The 15,467-nt window shown below is 32.3% G+C and overlaps 1 protein-coding gene across 2 annotated transcripts in view; it reads left to right on the forward strand.

Moving 5' to 3' along the window:
* The window catches only part of LOC135841129 (uncharacterized), a 53,634-nt gene that overhangs the window by 16,868 nt on the left and 21,299 nt on the right, over window positions 1–15,467 (forward strand). The window contains exon 1 of one of the 2 annotated variants that reach the window (XM_065357947.1): window positions 2,368–2,388. The exons of the other annotated variant lie outside the window; for it this stretch is intronic. The gene's annotated coding sequence lies outside the window, so the exon portion shown is untranslated. Of the gene's footprint in view, window positions 1–2,367; window positions 2,389–15,467 lie in introns of those variants that run through there. 2 annotated transcript variants of the gene reach the window in all.

A 15,467-nucleotide genomic window follows, 5' to 3' on the forward strand; every position in this document is an offset into this window, starting at 1 on the left:
TGTTATTGGAAGACATTCTTTAAGGGTACCAATATGTACTGCAGTTTGCGTATAGGTCTGCGTAACGCTGGCGTAACGTGTCCCCTAAATACTGAAATTCTATTGGTCCATAGTTACCACCTCCCCAAGAAATTCAAATTTAAAATGACAACCGTTTTTGTTATCAGTTGTTTTTAAGTTTTAACAGAGTGTGGAAAAGAGTGAAATTGAAATTCGAGCTTTTGCATTAAAATTCATATTTTTGTATTGAAGTTTGTGTTTTTGTATTTAAATTAGTGTTTTTGCAATGTTTTTTGGTCATTGCCATGAAGAAAAGCCTCTATGCAAACATTATCAGAACGTAAGTAGGTATGCATTCAATTTTGCATGTAAAAATGCAATTTTTCGATTGTTCGCGGGTTTGAATGAATTTTAAAGTAGTTTCAAATTAAAGGTAATGAAATTTCCTTTCGATCGATGTTAAATTTTTATCATTTTGCGAAAAATAACGATTTTATGTATAGTTCTATTTGCCAACTTTTGCATAAATACTACATACATGAAGCAAAATGTTTGTAATTTTATTCCCTTCAAAATGGTTTTTTTACTCAAAGCTCTACGTCTGTCTACGTTTCTCCACTCGAATAGTTCTTGAAAATCAAAGTTGCGGAAAGTGGTTAGTGATTGATAACAATAATGACAAAACAATTCAACCACATTTGGCAACCAGTTTAATCAGTATACAAACCGCATACGTTACGCCCTTTATACGCTCACTTTCCTATAAACAAAACGCCAGGGGAACTAAGCGAAACGTACGAGATACGTATACGTTCCGCCAACTAGGCAAGCTAGGCAAGCGAGCGTTTTCATGGCGTTTTCAGTGAGCGTTCTGTATGCGTTTGAGTACGCGTGTTTGCCGAAATTTGTCCCATTTTCGGCACACGCGTTTTGATGACGTTTTTTTTTAAAAATACGCACACTCATTGTCAATAGGGCCTGTATAAATATTTCAGAATAATTACATATAATTGCATAATCATTCTTATTTTTTCAAAAACTACAATGAACATTTTTCTTGCAGTTTATAAACGTCTAATAATAGCTAAATTTTTTATGAATTTCAACATCTTATGGAACAAGAATTCAGTTAGGTACTTTTAAAAGAATTACATATTTTTAATCAACTTCAGTACATCCAATTTTTTGTATCCAACTAGGTATGGATTTTTCTTTTTACCAAAGCATGAGGCCAATAGGGTAGCTCACAAAAAAATGTGGTTCTATGAAGTTTTGAATTTTTCAAAAATTTTCAAAAATTGCATAAAAAAAGTTATTATCCCAAAAAATCTCACATTCTGTAGTCACATTTGTATTGCAATCGTGTATGAGAGGTCCGATTTCACGTAAGTGGGAAAAATAGTAATTTTTGAAGGTCTCAAAGTAGGTACCTATAACAATACCTATGAGTATTCGTATATAGGTACCTCGACCTACTTCTACTTATTAGGTACCTATATGTTGGAAATAGTTGAAAAACGTACTTTTTCTCGCTCTATGTCCGAAAAGGATCGACCTAAAAAATAATGGTGCCAATGGTGGTAAGATATGAATAGAGTCGTAGGTGTTCAATTACACAATTCCTGGTTTTGAGGCATTTTTTTTGAAAAAATTTGAAACTGAAAGTGGTAATACACATTTTTTTACTCATGTCAAAAGTTATTATCAAAATATGTTGAAAGTTAAAATACATGGTCTAGAAAAAAAATATTTTCAGAGCTGCAGATATTCAATCGCACATTTCCAGATTTTGGGGCATTTTTTTTGAAAAAATTCGATCCCAGAATTATCAATTTACTATCCTGACTCACGTCAAAATTGTGTCTCTAAAAATGTGATTGTGTAATTCGAATTTATGTAACTACGTGTAAATATTTTTTTTACGAGCTAATAGATAACTGGCTATTTCATTTATGTATTTTTGGTCAATTTATGGAATTTTTGGGCTACCTATTTTGAATAATTCAAATCCTCGTAGGACCCTGTTGACAATTTTTTAAAAGACGTTTTATAGGTTTTTGTGCATTGATTCTAAAAATGAATAAAATTAGTGACGTGAGTGATCAAGAGATTTATTTGTAACGACTGTAACTATATTTTCATCGATTTCAACTTTTATTTTGTCAACATTAACTACGTATTGGAGTTTTCAAAACGAATTTAAAAATCTCAAATATGATTATATTTTATGTACAGTTTATTTAGACTTTAGAGATGAGGCGAACGTGCGAAATTTCAGCTATGCAATCCACTAATCGACATTTTATTTTGTTTTTTTTTTGTTTCAGGTGAGTTCAAAAGTTCTTGTCATAAGAGTTATAGAACTGAGAACGTGCTTGCATTAAATAAGTAAGCCATTTTTTTTTAGTATTATCAGATGTATTTTTATAGGCAGGTGTTAAAAAAACCAAACGAATATTTTTTAAAAAAGAGTTTAAAAAATGAAGGAACAAGAACCACCGAACTCTTGATTTCTTTGGAAAGAAAATGATTATGAGTTGGTATAGAAAAAAAATCTTGTTTCTTAGTTGCACTTTTTGGCAAGTATTTTACCTGAGCTTTTGGAAAAATTTTGGCCCCAAAAAAGCTTCTTTCCCAACCAGTATCAAAATTATGCCTCGAAATGTTTTCAACCCGCAAAAATTCTCCTGTCTCTGCCATCAAAATCAGGACTCGAAATGTGGTTCTGTTTGAAATGTGATACAACTGATAAATGCGGTGACGTTTTCTGAAGTGATGATTGGCCACCTATTTATTTTTTCCATCTTTTATACAATTTTCGAGCCATTTTATAAATTGCAATTCACTACAGTGCTTTCAATTTTTTGTGAGTCACACCTCCCCCCCCCCCTCTAGGCCGCTTATTCCCATGAAAAAATAAGAGAAATGGATGACTGAATGCTCTTTTGTGAAAACTCAGAAAAATAGTATAAAAAACTCGTTTGAAAATTGCTGATTAAAATTCTCAAAATTGAGCCTTTTGCAAGTTTTGCATAAAAATTTGAACTTTTTCAAATTAGATTTTAAAGTCATTTATTTACCTAGTTAGTTTTGAAGAATTTGAAAAAATTCAGAGTCATTGCTGTCAAGTCTCAAGTTGGAAAAAATCAGTAGTTTAGGTGTGTTCTCAAAATGCATGAGAACGTTTTTTAGAAAATTGGAGTTGAAAAAAATATGCTGAAGGATCCATCACTATTTTTCAAACTGCTTCAAATATATCTGTGATGTTGAAAGTGTGGTACTAAATCTTAATACAAAGTTTTATACATTTTTTTTTTGTTGGGGTGTTTACAATTACAAGATTATTACACCCGTAGGGGGGGGGGGTTAGATTTGGTTTGTGAGGTTGATGTTTTTTATTAGGGAGATGAATTTTTGTATTTCCGAGGGTTCGTCAGGGATAGTAGGTGGGTTTTCTTTTATCTGTAGTGTAAGTCTGTTTTGTTTTAGTTGGGGACAGTAGTTGAAAAGTATGTGTTGGATGGATGTGGGTTCGTTTCTGCAAAATTGGCATGAGGGTTTTGGTTCTTTTTGGTATAAATGGTTATGAGTAATTTTTGTGTGGCCTATTCTTAGTCTGGTAATCAGGATTTCTTCTTTTCTGTTCAGGTGGCCTAGATTTTTCCAGGGGAGAGTAGTTTTTTTTATGTTGGAAGAGTTTGTTTGAAGTTTGTTGTGACCAAAAGTTCTGCCAGTTAGTAAATGTGTTGTGAGTGATTAGAGATTAAGGGCCGTATTCATAGACGTTACTTAGGGATCACTTGGCTAAGTGGTCAATTTTGAAGCAATTTTTCCAGGTGTGATTGAATTTTTGAAATTTTGTTTTTGAATAAATTGAGAGATTGGACTCCGAAGTGTTGATTTATCATTTTAAAAATATAAAATTTTTATTCGTTCGTGAGAAAAATTGAATCAAAATTCACCACTTATCCAAGTGTCCCTTAAGTAACGTCTATGAATTCGGCCCTTAATGTCATCAGGAGTGAGAGAGGTAAGAGGGGAGGGGGCAGCGGCTGTTTTTGGTAATCTATCAACAGTTTCTTTTCCAGTGATACCTATGTGGCTGGGAACATACATGAAGCTAATTGAGTAATCATAATATTGGAGGATAAAAAGGAACTTATGTACATATGTCTTGGACTATGGGATGGTCAGAAAAAATCTTTTGAATGGATAGCAGTGAACTTAGTGAGTCGCTTTGGATTGAGAATTTTTTATTTTCTGATTGAATGGAAATTATATCTATTAGGCAATGTTTTATGGCAGTGAGTTCAGCAGTAAAAATTGAGGCACAGTTGTGAATTTTGAAACTGAGAACTTTGTCATTAATTGAGTAAGCATAACTAGTATGAATGTTAGAAATTTTTGAACCATCTGTGAAGCATTAGTTATATTCAGTATAGTTTGATAACAGTTCTAAGTAATGACTCTTGATTAATAATGGGGATGAATGATCATGTTTTGGGAAGTTTCTTAAGTAGAATTCCATCTGTATAGGTTTGAGAGACCAAGGGGGATAAGATATTGGTTTATGGATTAGGTTTTTTAGGTCAATTTGTAGGTTGTTCATATTTTTGATAAATTCTGGAATTGGACCTGAAGTATGGAGGGAATGCTGAGAGCTGTAGATATTGAGTGACCTTTGAAGAGGGTGAGATGGATTATTTGCAACCGTTGTTAAGAATTTGTTTGTCATGAGAGTTTTCCTAAAATCAGGAGGAAGCTCTGCAGCTTCACAATAAATGCTATAATTGGAGACGAATAGATAGCACCTATGCAGATGCGCAGAGAGGAATTTTGAACAGTTTTGAGAATGTTAGTAGTTTTATTTGACAGGTTTGTAAAGCATGGACTTCCATATTCAATTTTACTACGTATTAGAGCTTTGTACAAGTGAAGTAATAGTTGGCGTGATGGGTTATACTTTGGATTTTTAACAATTTTTAGTAAATTTAGACGTTTGTTAAGTTGAGCTTTTATGTTGAGAAAATGAGGCGTCCAAGTAAGTTTTTTATCAAAAGTAAGTCCAAGGAATTTGGTAGTTGGTTTAAAAACTAAAGGATGTCCTTTGAATTCAAGGATAGGTTCTAGGTAGGTTTTATTTCTCTTGGTAAAAAGACGTATACAGTGAGTTTTAGATTCAGAAAATGTTAGTCCATTTGTTTCAGCACATTTTTCGATACAATTTAGAGTTTTTTGGATCATTTCTGAGGCTAGTTTGATGTTATTTGATTTTGCGTACCTAATTTCCAAAAATACAACAATTTTTCTAGTTTTCAATATCAAAATATAAAGATAGGAGAAGGAGTAGGGAAGAAATGAGCAGGAATGAACCTTATCAAATAAAAGTATGTGCACAACCACTTATTTAACATTCATGTTTCAAAAAATGAAATAAAATTTTCTGAACTAACATATAATTTTCCATGCAATTTCCAAAAAAAAAAAAAAAAAAAAAAAAAAAAAAAAAAAAAGGAAAACAACTTCAAAGGTTTGATTTGGAAACTCGAAATTTCATTTAGTATTCTTGATCTCATTCTACAACAACTTTTAGCTTAGTTTCGTAAAATTTCAATCAAAAAAAAAGTTGGAAATGGACTTACTTTCCAAGTTGAAATTTTCCAGGTCTTTGAGAGGAGGGAGGAAAAGGGGGGAGAGAGAATCAAAAACCTAAATCGTGTGCCAAATTCGAAAAAAATTGGAAAATTTTCAAAAAAAAAACAACAGTAAATATCATTTAATGAATGAACATTTTAAAATCTTGAGAGAAAACATGTGAGATTGAGCTTTACAAACTGCATGATGGGACATTGGGACACCTTGTATAAACGAATTAAAACTCTTGTACCTTATGTACCTATCATGATTAAATTCCAAAGTAACGTCAGGTAATAACCCCCTAATCACCTCTTTTCTTTCTTCATCTGTGACCTTTTTTCGGTCACAGCTTATTACGTGGCGAATTTTTTGAAAAGAAAGGAAATTAAAATATACGATTTTAAGAAAAAGACATGCAAGAATTCAAGTATAGGTACTTGATCGTCTTTTGCCTTTATTGTTTTGTTACTGTCTTCATCGTTCTACTCTGACTCACTTAATACTGCATTTATTGCATAACTCGAGTCAACCTCTGTCAAAGACCCGAAGACTACGATATTTTGAATTTTTAATTAAATAAGCGACGAGGCGCCTTCGTGCGTGAAAAATCGCTCATTTGGTACCTATACCAGATCGATGGCCAATATGCGTAAAAGAAAACACGTACCTAAGTAAAAATCGCACACAACAGAAAGAAAAAAATAGCAATCGCCAGGTTAACAGCCGAGACTCGAGAAGTCGAGAATACAACGTTCAAAACACTTTTACTCTCCGAAAGCGTAATTCGCGTAAATACTAAAACGTGTTCACAACTCGTACAAATGTTCCGGTAACAGGTTGTTAATTAATGATGTAAATTATTCGAGTCGACTAATACGGTTACAAGACTACAAGTTGACGCGGATCAGTTGCGAGAAGCGGGTTGCCTACGCCTAAGGGGGCAATGTGCGATTATATTGAAATTCACAATGGCCAAGGAAGCGCACATGCTGCTAATAAACAGTCAAGTTGTTTTAGAGGGAGTAGGTATAATATGACGATGGAATGCAGTTCGGCATTTCGTTTGAGAATGAGTTTTGAATAAATACAGTCGCAATGCCGATGATGATACCGGCCTTTTAAAAAGAAATTAATCGAGTATCTACGCTGTTAAAAATTACTCGTACGTACGAATGATATACCGTGGCGCTTGTAGCATATAAGTACTCGAGCAACAGTGTTAATTAAAAGGTCGTCAGACTCACGACACATCGCTCATGGCCCCCTCGATAGAAACAATTCAACAATGAGAATCTTCAATTAGACTTCCTCGGTTGGTAGTTTATATTTGTGGTTCTACCATACGCATAGAAAGATGTATCAGCCATCTGTATAGCATGATGTCTTGCCATCTTACACATACATACTTAATTAACGCTACCAAATTTCCATCAGTTTACGAGTATATATCTCCAGCTCGATGGACGATTCTACACAATTAATAATGAGGAGGACTGAAGCGTTATTATGATATGTGGAAGCTGCAGGGAAGGGGGGAAGTTCTTCAAATAGGTAAACTATATGAAAGTAAGTAATTTTATGTATATTGGGACGTCGCGTCTGGTCGGTCGCACATCGATGAAAATTTATTTAACTATACCGAGAATAATGCGAAGGTGATTGGCAAACATGCGTTGAATATTAAACACTAATAACCATGAATACTTCGCTTCTTTTTTTCTGTGTACATCTTTCTCGCCGACTTGCGAAGACTTCGTATAAAGCTGTATCGCAATAAGACCAGGTTACCTAGAAAAATATCATCATTTTTCTCGACTCTTTCGATTTCAGCTGAATATATTGGAGAATAAGTAGTGCTAGACCACTGCTAGATGCATATGTACTCATCTACCTATTTTTAAATTCATCATCGTGATGAAGGGGGGAGGGGGAGACCAACATTAAAGTAGTTGTGCTAGGAGGAAAAAACATTCGAGTTTTTCTTTCAAATTGTACGTACACATTGTTTGATTTATTTATTACTTACTTTTCACACTTTGTTCAGTTTTCACATACACGTCAGAATAGTATAATTGAAGCTATAAAAACAGATAAAATATCTACAAGTATAGGTATGTATCAAGTGGTAACCCGTGAACGAATTTTTAGATGCTTAAAATTATTTTTGGATTTCTAGCAAAAAAGCTGTAGGTATCCCAAACGGTAGAAATTTTTATAAACCGGACTAAGATGAATTAAAAGAACACGCAGAAATACATAATCAGCCATTTCAAGTGCAAAAATGAGGCATTTGGAAATTTTTGAAACTAAAAATTAAATTTGAGCACAAAATGCAAAAAAAATGAAATTTTTTCCAAACCTACCTATAGAAAATTGAAATTTGATCTGTACCTTATTTTTTCAACACCCCCCCTCCCATCAATAGAAAACAATTTCGAACCGTCTTTGTGCTCTTTATTCCGCTTATTTGCTTTATGAGTCGATTAGAGCTCATTATTCGAAAGGGACGAGCTGATGGAATCTGACAGATGATGAGACACCCTGTATACCAACTTTTATGGATATTTTGATCTAACATTAATATTTTCTTTAATGTTGAAAAAAATATAGTTATGCTGATTATTTTGTCCCTGAACAATTCCCAAAGCAACGAGTTGAATTGCGTTCCTAATTGTTTTTTTTTTTTTTTTTGTGGAAATGAAATTGATTTCATTGTAATTGGCCTGCTGATCTGACTTGACGAATGTTTTCAGTTTTCTCGTACTCGTTTTATTGTTTTTTTTTTTCATTTTGAAAAAAATATACCTAATTAATTATTAGGATCGAGTAAGAGTATAATTTAGTCATGCACTCACTTTACTTATGTAGGTACCAATTTGCCTACGACCCAGGATACTTTATTTAATTCTGATTTTCGAGTCATTCAAAAAATTATTGAAGGTCAATTTTTGTTTTAAATAATATTTTTTTTCTCAAAATTGCAATTAAAAAGGTATGTTCTGGTTTGACTAAAATTTCACAAATTTTTTCCTACTCAAAAATTAATTAGGGCCTAAATTTTAGTTTATCTGGCATTTTTGTAAGTACGAATATACATAGATTTTTTAATGAGTAATTTTGATTTGATTAAGGTAGAGCTCAATTACAGCTACATTCAACGTAATAAGATGCTTAATTCACGGAGAGAAGGTATTTTGAATATTTTATTCCTTCAGTCGTTCACTTTTTCTAGAATTGAAACAGAAAAAGCATTGAAGGATCAAATCCAAAAAACAAATATGTATAACATATTTGAACTCAAATACCTATCATATTTTCACAATTTTTCTAAATTTTTAATAAATTGGGAGTGTGGAAGAAACTTGCGGGTCCTTATTTGGAAAAAAAGAAGGTGAATATTTGAACATATTAAAGTTACTTAAGTAAAGACCATTTATGCCATTTCTTACACTTTTTTTTGAATTTCAATCATAAAATGAGTAGATTTTGTGCTTTGATAGATTTCAAAATCCTATTTTGAAACCTACCTAGTTTAGTTTGTTAAGAAAAGGTTCTAAAGCAAGTGCATAGGTATATTTTTTTCAAATTTTTGAATATCATCTTCGATTTGAATTTTTGTGCTGATCATGAAAATGTGATCTTTTGCCTTTATCGGTTTGAATTCGAGTATGTATTTCAAGTTTCAATTATGGAAATCTTTCCTAAAAGTAGAGAAATGTGATAAAAAAATAAAAATTTTGATGACGTCAGAAAAATCAAACATTTACCTACTTATACATGGAAAAAATTGTGACCGCGAAATTTTTTTTTGCCATTTTGTAATGATTTTTTGAAAAAAAAAGTTCAAAATTGACCATTTCAAAAAGTTGCAGAAAAATGTTCATTTTTTTTTTTTTTTTTTTTTAAATTGAAGAAAACGACTTTCTGGAAAAGTAAAATATGAAATAGATAGCAAAATCATACTTTTTCCCGGCACTTAAAATTACAAAAAGCATAGGTATATTTTTTGCGAAAATTTTCAAAAAACTTGACGTAGGTATTTTTTTATTTCTCTAATTTGAACAATTTTAATGGATATTTCGGCAAGCCCCCCTCTCCAACCACATGAAGAGAGAAAAGGAACGGTTCCCTTTTTAATTTAATTGATTGAAAAATTTAGCAGGTTCTTAGATAGAGTACTTTGATGCCACCATTATTAATAGGTAGCGAATTCGAACGATGAATTTTTCCCTACGTATCTTATTTACTGTTTCAAATAAGTATCTACAGGTTATTTCGTGAATTTAACGTTTTTTCTGAATCGATATCCGCATATTTGAATATTTCTTGAACATCCTATTTGTTTACTTATTGCGTGTAACTAATTCATTGGATGTTATACAAAAATATTTTTTCTTCATTTTGGTATTTATAATTTTATGATCATGTGTAACTAATATTATATGTATTTTTACTTATACTCATTCCCACATATAGTACTGTGGATGTGTAGCTACACTCGCAACTGTGCTATTTGTATAGTAAGTAATATTTTTATACTTACTCGTGAAACTTTATACCAGAATTTCATTATTCAAACGTGACTCTTATGATGTCATGTTTATATCTGGAGACTACTACACAATAACTATAATAGTGGCAAAATTGCGTATAAATGTGTACATGATCGACGATAAATTCAAATTAAAACGTGCATAATGTAGGCACTCTAGTCTCTATGTGTTAAAATCATTAACTGTACGTTATGTACAAATGTATGGTACTCAGAATACCATATTTACTTACTACAGTAACTCATAAATAGTGTCGAAGAATATCGCGTATGGTAGTTCTTCTTATAGGTAGGTACCTATTAAATTATATCCCAACACCATCCATCCGAGAGCATCTTTATTCTATCGTATCTTAGGGAATTTCGAGGCTATCATTCTACATCGCGTTATCAATAATTATGATAATGAATCAGTTGAATAATTCGTACCTACTTAATCATTCTAATAAGTTATCAATTTTCTGTGAATATGAATAATCTAATATTTGATGTGGAAGTTTCTTTTCCCGGATGTGAAGGAACTCGTATCTCATCCTCTCGTCAACCCAAGCGCCTTGTCCTTATCGCAGAAACTACCTACCTACTCGTCTGATTATAATTTAAGTGAATGTTTTTAATTTTAATTTATTTAAATTAGCATTAGCATGGTAATTAAATTAATTTATAATTTGGTGGCGTTCGTTAATATTTTAAACGGAATTGAATATAGCAGTATTTTTTTAAAAGCTGTGTGTTTCGCGTGATTTTTTTCCGCAGGGAGAGTAAGGAAAGAGGGAAAGGTTTGAATGGTTTTTCTAAATCGATTTCACTTTCTGGAAATTGCACACATTGATATGAATTATGAAGAAAAAAATATTCAAAAATTACTCATTCATTCTTTTCTAAGAAGTAAAAAAAAAAAAAAAAAAATACACGTGGATCGAAGTGTAAAACAAACGAATAAAATGGGTACTTACAAAGAAAATTGTAAAGTGAAATGAAATTTGAACTAAAACGGTTAAAATTATTGTTTGAATAAAAAGCAGGTCTCTTGTCCAAGTACGTATCCAACACGGGGCTCTTTTGGTCACGAACACTAAAATTGCTCATCTTCTTTACCTTAGCAGGGAATTATACAGCTTCGATCTTGAAAAATTTCACTTGCCCAAAACGAAAAATTAAAGGTCTTGCAAGCATTTTCATGTTCCAAAATGGTCGTAAAATCTAAATAAATAGGTAAGTACTCGTAGATAGAAAAATTAAAATCTTAGAGTACAGTTTTTCTGATCGAGGGCCCATTTTTTCTGTCTTTAAAACCTTTAAATATTCGATATGGGCTTCTACAACTCTGGGAATTTTCTTTCTAGTTTTATGTTTTAATTCCATTTGCTCATTTGAAATAGGTAAGTGAGAAAAGGTGTACTTACTTTTGAGCTATCCAGTTACTTTTCTTCCAGGAATGCCCTAAAATCTTGAAATGCGTGATTGGGTGGCTGCAATTCCGGAAATCTTCTGTCTAGACGATAAATTTAATCTTTAACCAAGAAAAATATTCCATGAACTAAAAGTAAAATTTTTGAATCGCGTAAAAAAATTGAAGGGAAAATTTCTCGTTATTTTCGGAATTTGGGAAACAAATTTGAAAAATTAAAATTTAACACAATTTTTACAAAAATACTCAAAGTTAGGTCACATTGAGATAAAAATCTGAAATCTGGTATTTTTGACATCTACGAGTAAAATCGAATTAGGTACCTAGGTAAAGTAAGAAATATCCAAATTGCTAAGAAAATTTTCGAACCAAAGCAAAAAAAACAAACTGAAGGAGATCCAAAAATACATTATAAAGCCAAATTTCATAAGCATTTACCTCCCTACCTACTAAATTCCATTTTTCAGTTTTTTTTTTGAAAAATTTTCATAAAAATACCTATTTTTAAAAAAATTATTGTTTTAAATTTTTACTTTTTTCAAGTGACTTTTTTTTTAGAAATTGTCCATGTAAAAACTTGAACATTTTTATATTACCATACCTATACTTACTCAATTTTTGACTTCGTAAAATCAATGGCCTGGTGATTTTGATGTCCAGCAGTTTTGGAGCCTCCGGCATATTTTTTATTTACCAATTACATGAAAATTGGCAAAATAATCGGATGAAAATGGATTTCAATGTCAGCGAACTCCCTTTTCAATCGACTTGGGATCTAGTTTTCGAAATTAGTCTCAGCTGATGTTCAAATTTGATTGATTGTATTTTAATCGTGTTTTTTTCCGAGAGCTAAAATATTCAAAAATCCACTGGAAGTCCTTAGATTGCTCAAAAGGAACACCAAGATTACATTTTCGAAGTTAGCAATGCAGAGTACTTAGGTAGTAGGTACTAAATTGGATTTTTTTTGTAAAATACGAATTTTTCGTCTTCCCCCCCCCCAAAAAAAAATCCTTGAAAACATTTCAAGATCTGAATCGTCAGAAATTATTTTGGAAAATGTATGTCTGAATCGATTAAGGAAACCTTAAGTTAGAGATGGTGAATTCGAGTTTGAAAATTCTGAATTAACTTTTGGCTCTTTTTATGACAATTTTTCTAGAACTGAAATCCCAAAATGCTTCAAAAAGACCGCAAATGAATTACATATATGGACGTCTTCACAAATTACAAAGTTTTCATTTTCTGCCTCCCCCCCCCCCCCAATATCAGAAAATTCAAGATTTGAACCGGCATGCACGATTTTTAAAAATTTGTGCCTAAATTGATTTGAAAAAACCTTTATAAGATGATGAATCCAAGTTCATAAAAGCTGTTTAAATTTTGGCTTTTTCCTGATGACAACTTTTTTAAAACCGAAGTCTGATAACCCGCTGAAAGACTCAAAATATGTACCTCAAAATGACCACCAATAGATTTTGAACGTCAATAATAGATCATGAACTGAATTTCAGCTCTTTCTTATATTGACCTTTTCACAAATTTCAAATTTTTTATTTTCTGACTCAAAAAAAAAAGGACCAAAGAAAATTCAGGGGTTGAACTTCATGAATGCCAAATTGAATTTTCGCTCTTTTTATGGCAATTTTTCTAAAATTGGAAAAATTCTAAAATCCTCTGGATGCTTCAGAACGGCTGCTCAAAAACCAAAACCATTAGCAATTGAAGACGTCATAACAAAAAGGGGTATATATGACACATATGTCCTTTTTGAGACGAATCCATATTGTTATTCTTCAGGCCTTCCTCTATCATATGAGACCACCCCCACTTCACAAAGTCAAAAAACCAGTGAGATATCGCCATTTTAAAACTGCGAAGTCGATTAAAAATTTACTTTTTCAGAGATAATGGGTTACTCATGGTGGATTTTGTGTTGTCAACTATTATTTACCTGGTTTAAATACAAAAATTTGCTCAAAAACATTTTTAAATCATTAAAAAAAATTGACCAAAAAACTTGTCTTTTTTGTTTTTTTTTTTACTCAACATAGCGATCTTTTTTCAGAGATTATGGGTTACTCATGGTCGGTTTTGTGTTATCAACCATTATTTACCTGGTTTAAATACAAAAATTTGCTCAAAAACATTTTTAAATACAAAAAAATGGCCAATTTTTCGCTTTAAAAAGGACATATACTTAATTCGAAATGTTTGAGCGCTTACCGCTAACACACAGTTTCCTCCAGACTGATGGTGCATAGCATTTCATATGCTCGTAGTTAGATAGTGGGAAAATATGTAAGATAAAATCGTCTCCGTGTTCAAATATGCACATTTCTAAACTTCACAAGCACTCAAACTTTCAAACAGTTTTTTCTCAAAATACAACTTTCACACATATGTATGTCCTTTTTGCTATGACGTCTTCAATTGATTCGATCAGTCGAAAATAAGGCATTAAAATCAGTTTTTTTTTTACCTCAATTTGATCAATTTTTTTTTTTTTTTTTTGAAAATGATCCCAGTTTGAATTTTAAAAAAAATTAATTATTGAAAAATGGAATTCAGCATCTGAAATTGTTCTATGTATTAATGTACATATGTATAAGCTCTTTTATTTTTTCTTTGTCCAGTCCGAAAATTTTTCCACAGTTTGAATATCAGTTTATTGAATAATTTCTAAACACTTGATCGATAATCATCATAACTAACGTACCTATCTACCTAAGTATACGAATTATTAATTTCATTCCCAAAACTCCACAGTCCACATCGTTACATTTTCACTCCTCAAAGCTACTCGCACACGTTTAGTTTTGATCGATTGTACGTTCCAAAGTGCACGTAAAAGCTTTCTACGAAATTCGATAATGTAAATTTACCAGCGCACGTTTCGGTTACTTTGCCATTTGTTATAGAAACAAAACGTGATCTTTTTCGTCGATCGATCATCTATCCTTGTACCGTTCCCTATCCTACCGCAAGCTTCTTTGTTTCGTCCGAATCTGAACCCGTTCATCGATAACTTAGACTAACTGTACCTCACTTATCTTTGATAATAAAAATCAAGCTCGAGGCGAACTATAGATCAGTCAGAGTTGATCATATATAGGTAGGCTTAACAATACTTACATTTTGCGTTCCTATAGCTTCGAGTTATATGAGAGAGGAAAATGCTCGATCAAAAACAAGCAGGGACTAGACCTAACTATGTACCTAAAGCTCTATAGGAGCAGATGGAGTGTTTTTAGAAGTACCTAACCCATCTACAGTGAAAGTTTTTGCGATCGTGTAAGTCATAAGTGCGACCAGTGTTAAGGAATCGATGAATTTTAACGGCCAACGATATATAACCATGTGTGTAATAATTGTTATAATTAAAACTGGTTTTCATTACACCAGAGTCCAGAGCCAAAGCTGGACCCAGAAATGCATCTCATATATAGTACCTACTCAGATTGATCAACAATATTACTCATCAGTACGATATGTTCGCGTCCGCGTTTATTCTTCAAAGGCTGCAATTTTCTGCACAATTAAAACATCCTAGTCTACTCTGTGTACCTTACCTACCTACCTATCCATTATTAATAATAATAAATCGAGCGTACGTTGTTTTGCCTTTTGCGCATCTAGGGTTATTGAATTAATAAAACAAAATCCACCAATGTCGAGCACGCGTCTTCGTGTTTTAATTATCAACTTTCTTTCTGCACCTGCGAGCTATACTTTATACTTTGGTACCGGTTCTAATTCCTTTCCCCTTATTGCTTTCGCTCATTCGATGGCTCTGGCTCGACTCGGCCAAGATTGTATTAGCAGATGATGACATAACCGGATAAATAATACGAGTACGCGCAGACA

The sequence above is a fragment of the Planococcus citri genome, chromosome 3 (assembly GCF_950023065.1).
Source record: "Planococcus citri chromosome 3, ihPlaCitr1.1, whole genome shotgun sequence".
NCBI classification, from domain to species: domain Eukaryota; kingdom Metazoa; phylum Arthropoda; class Insecta; order Hemiptera; family Pseudococcidae; genus Planococcus; species Planococcus citri.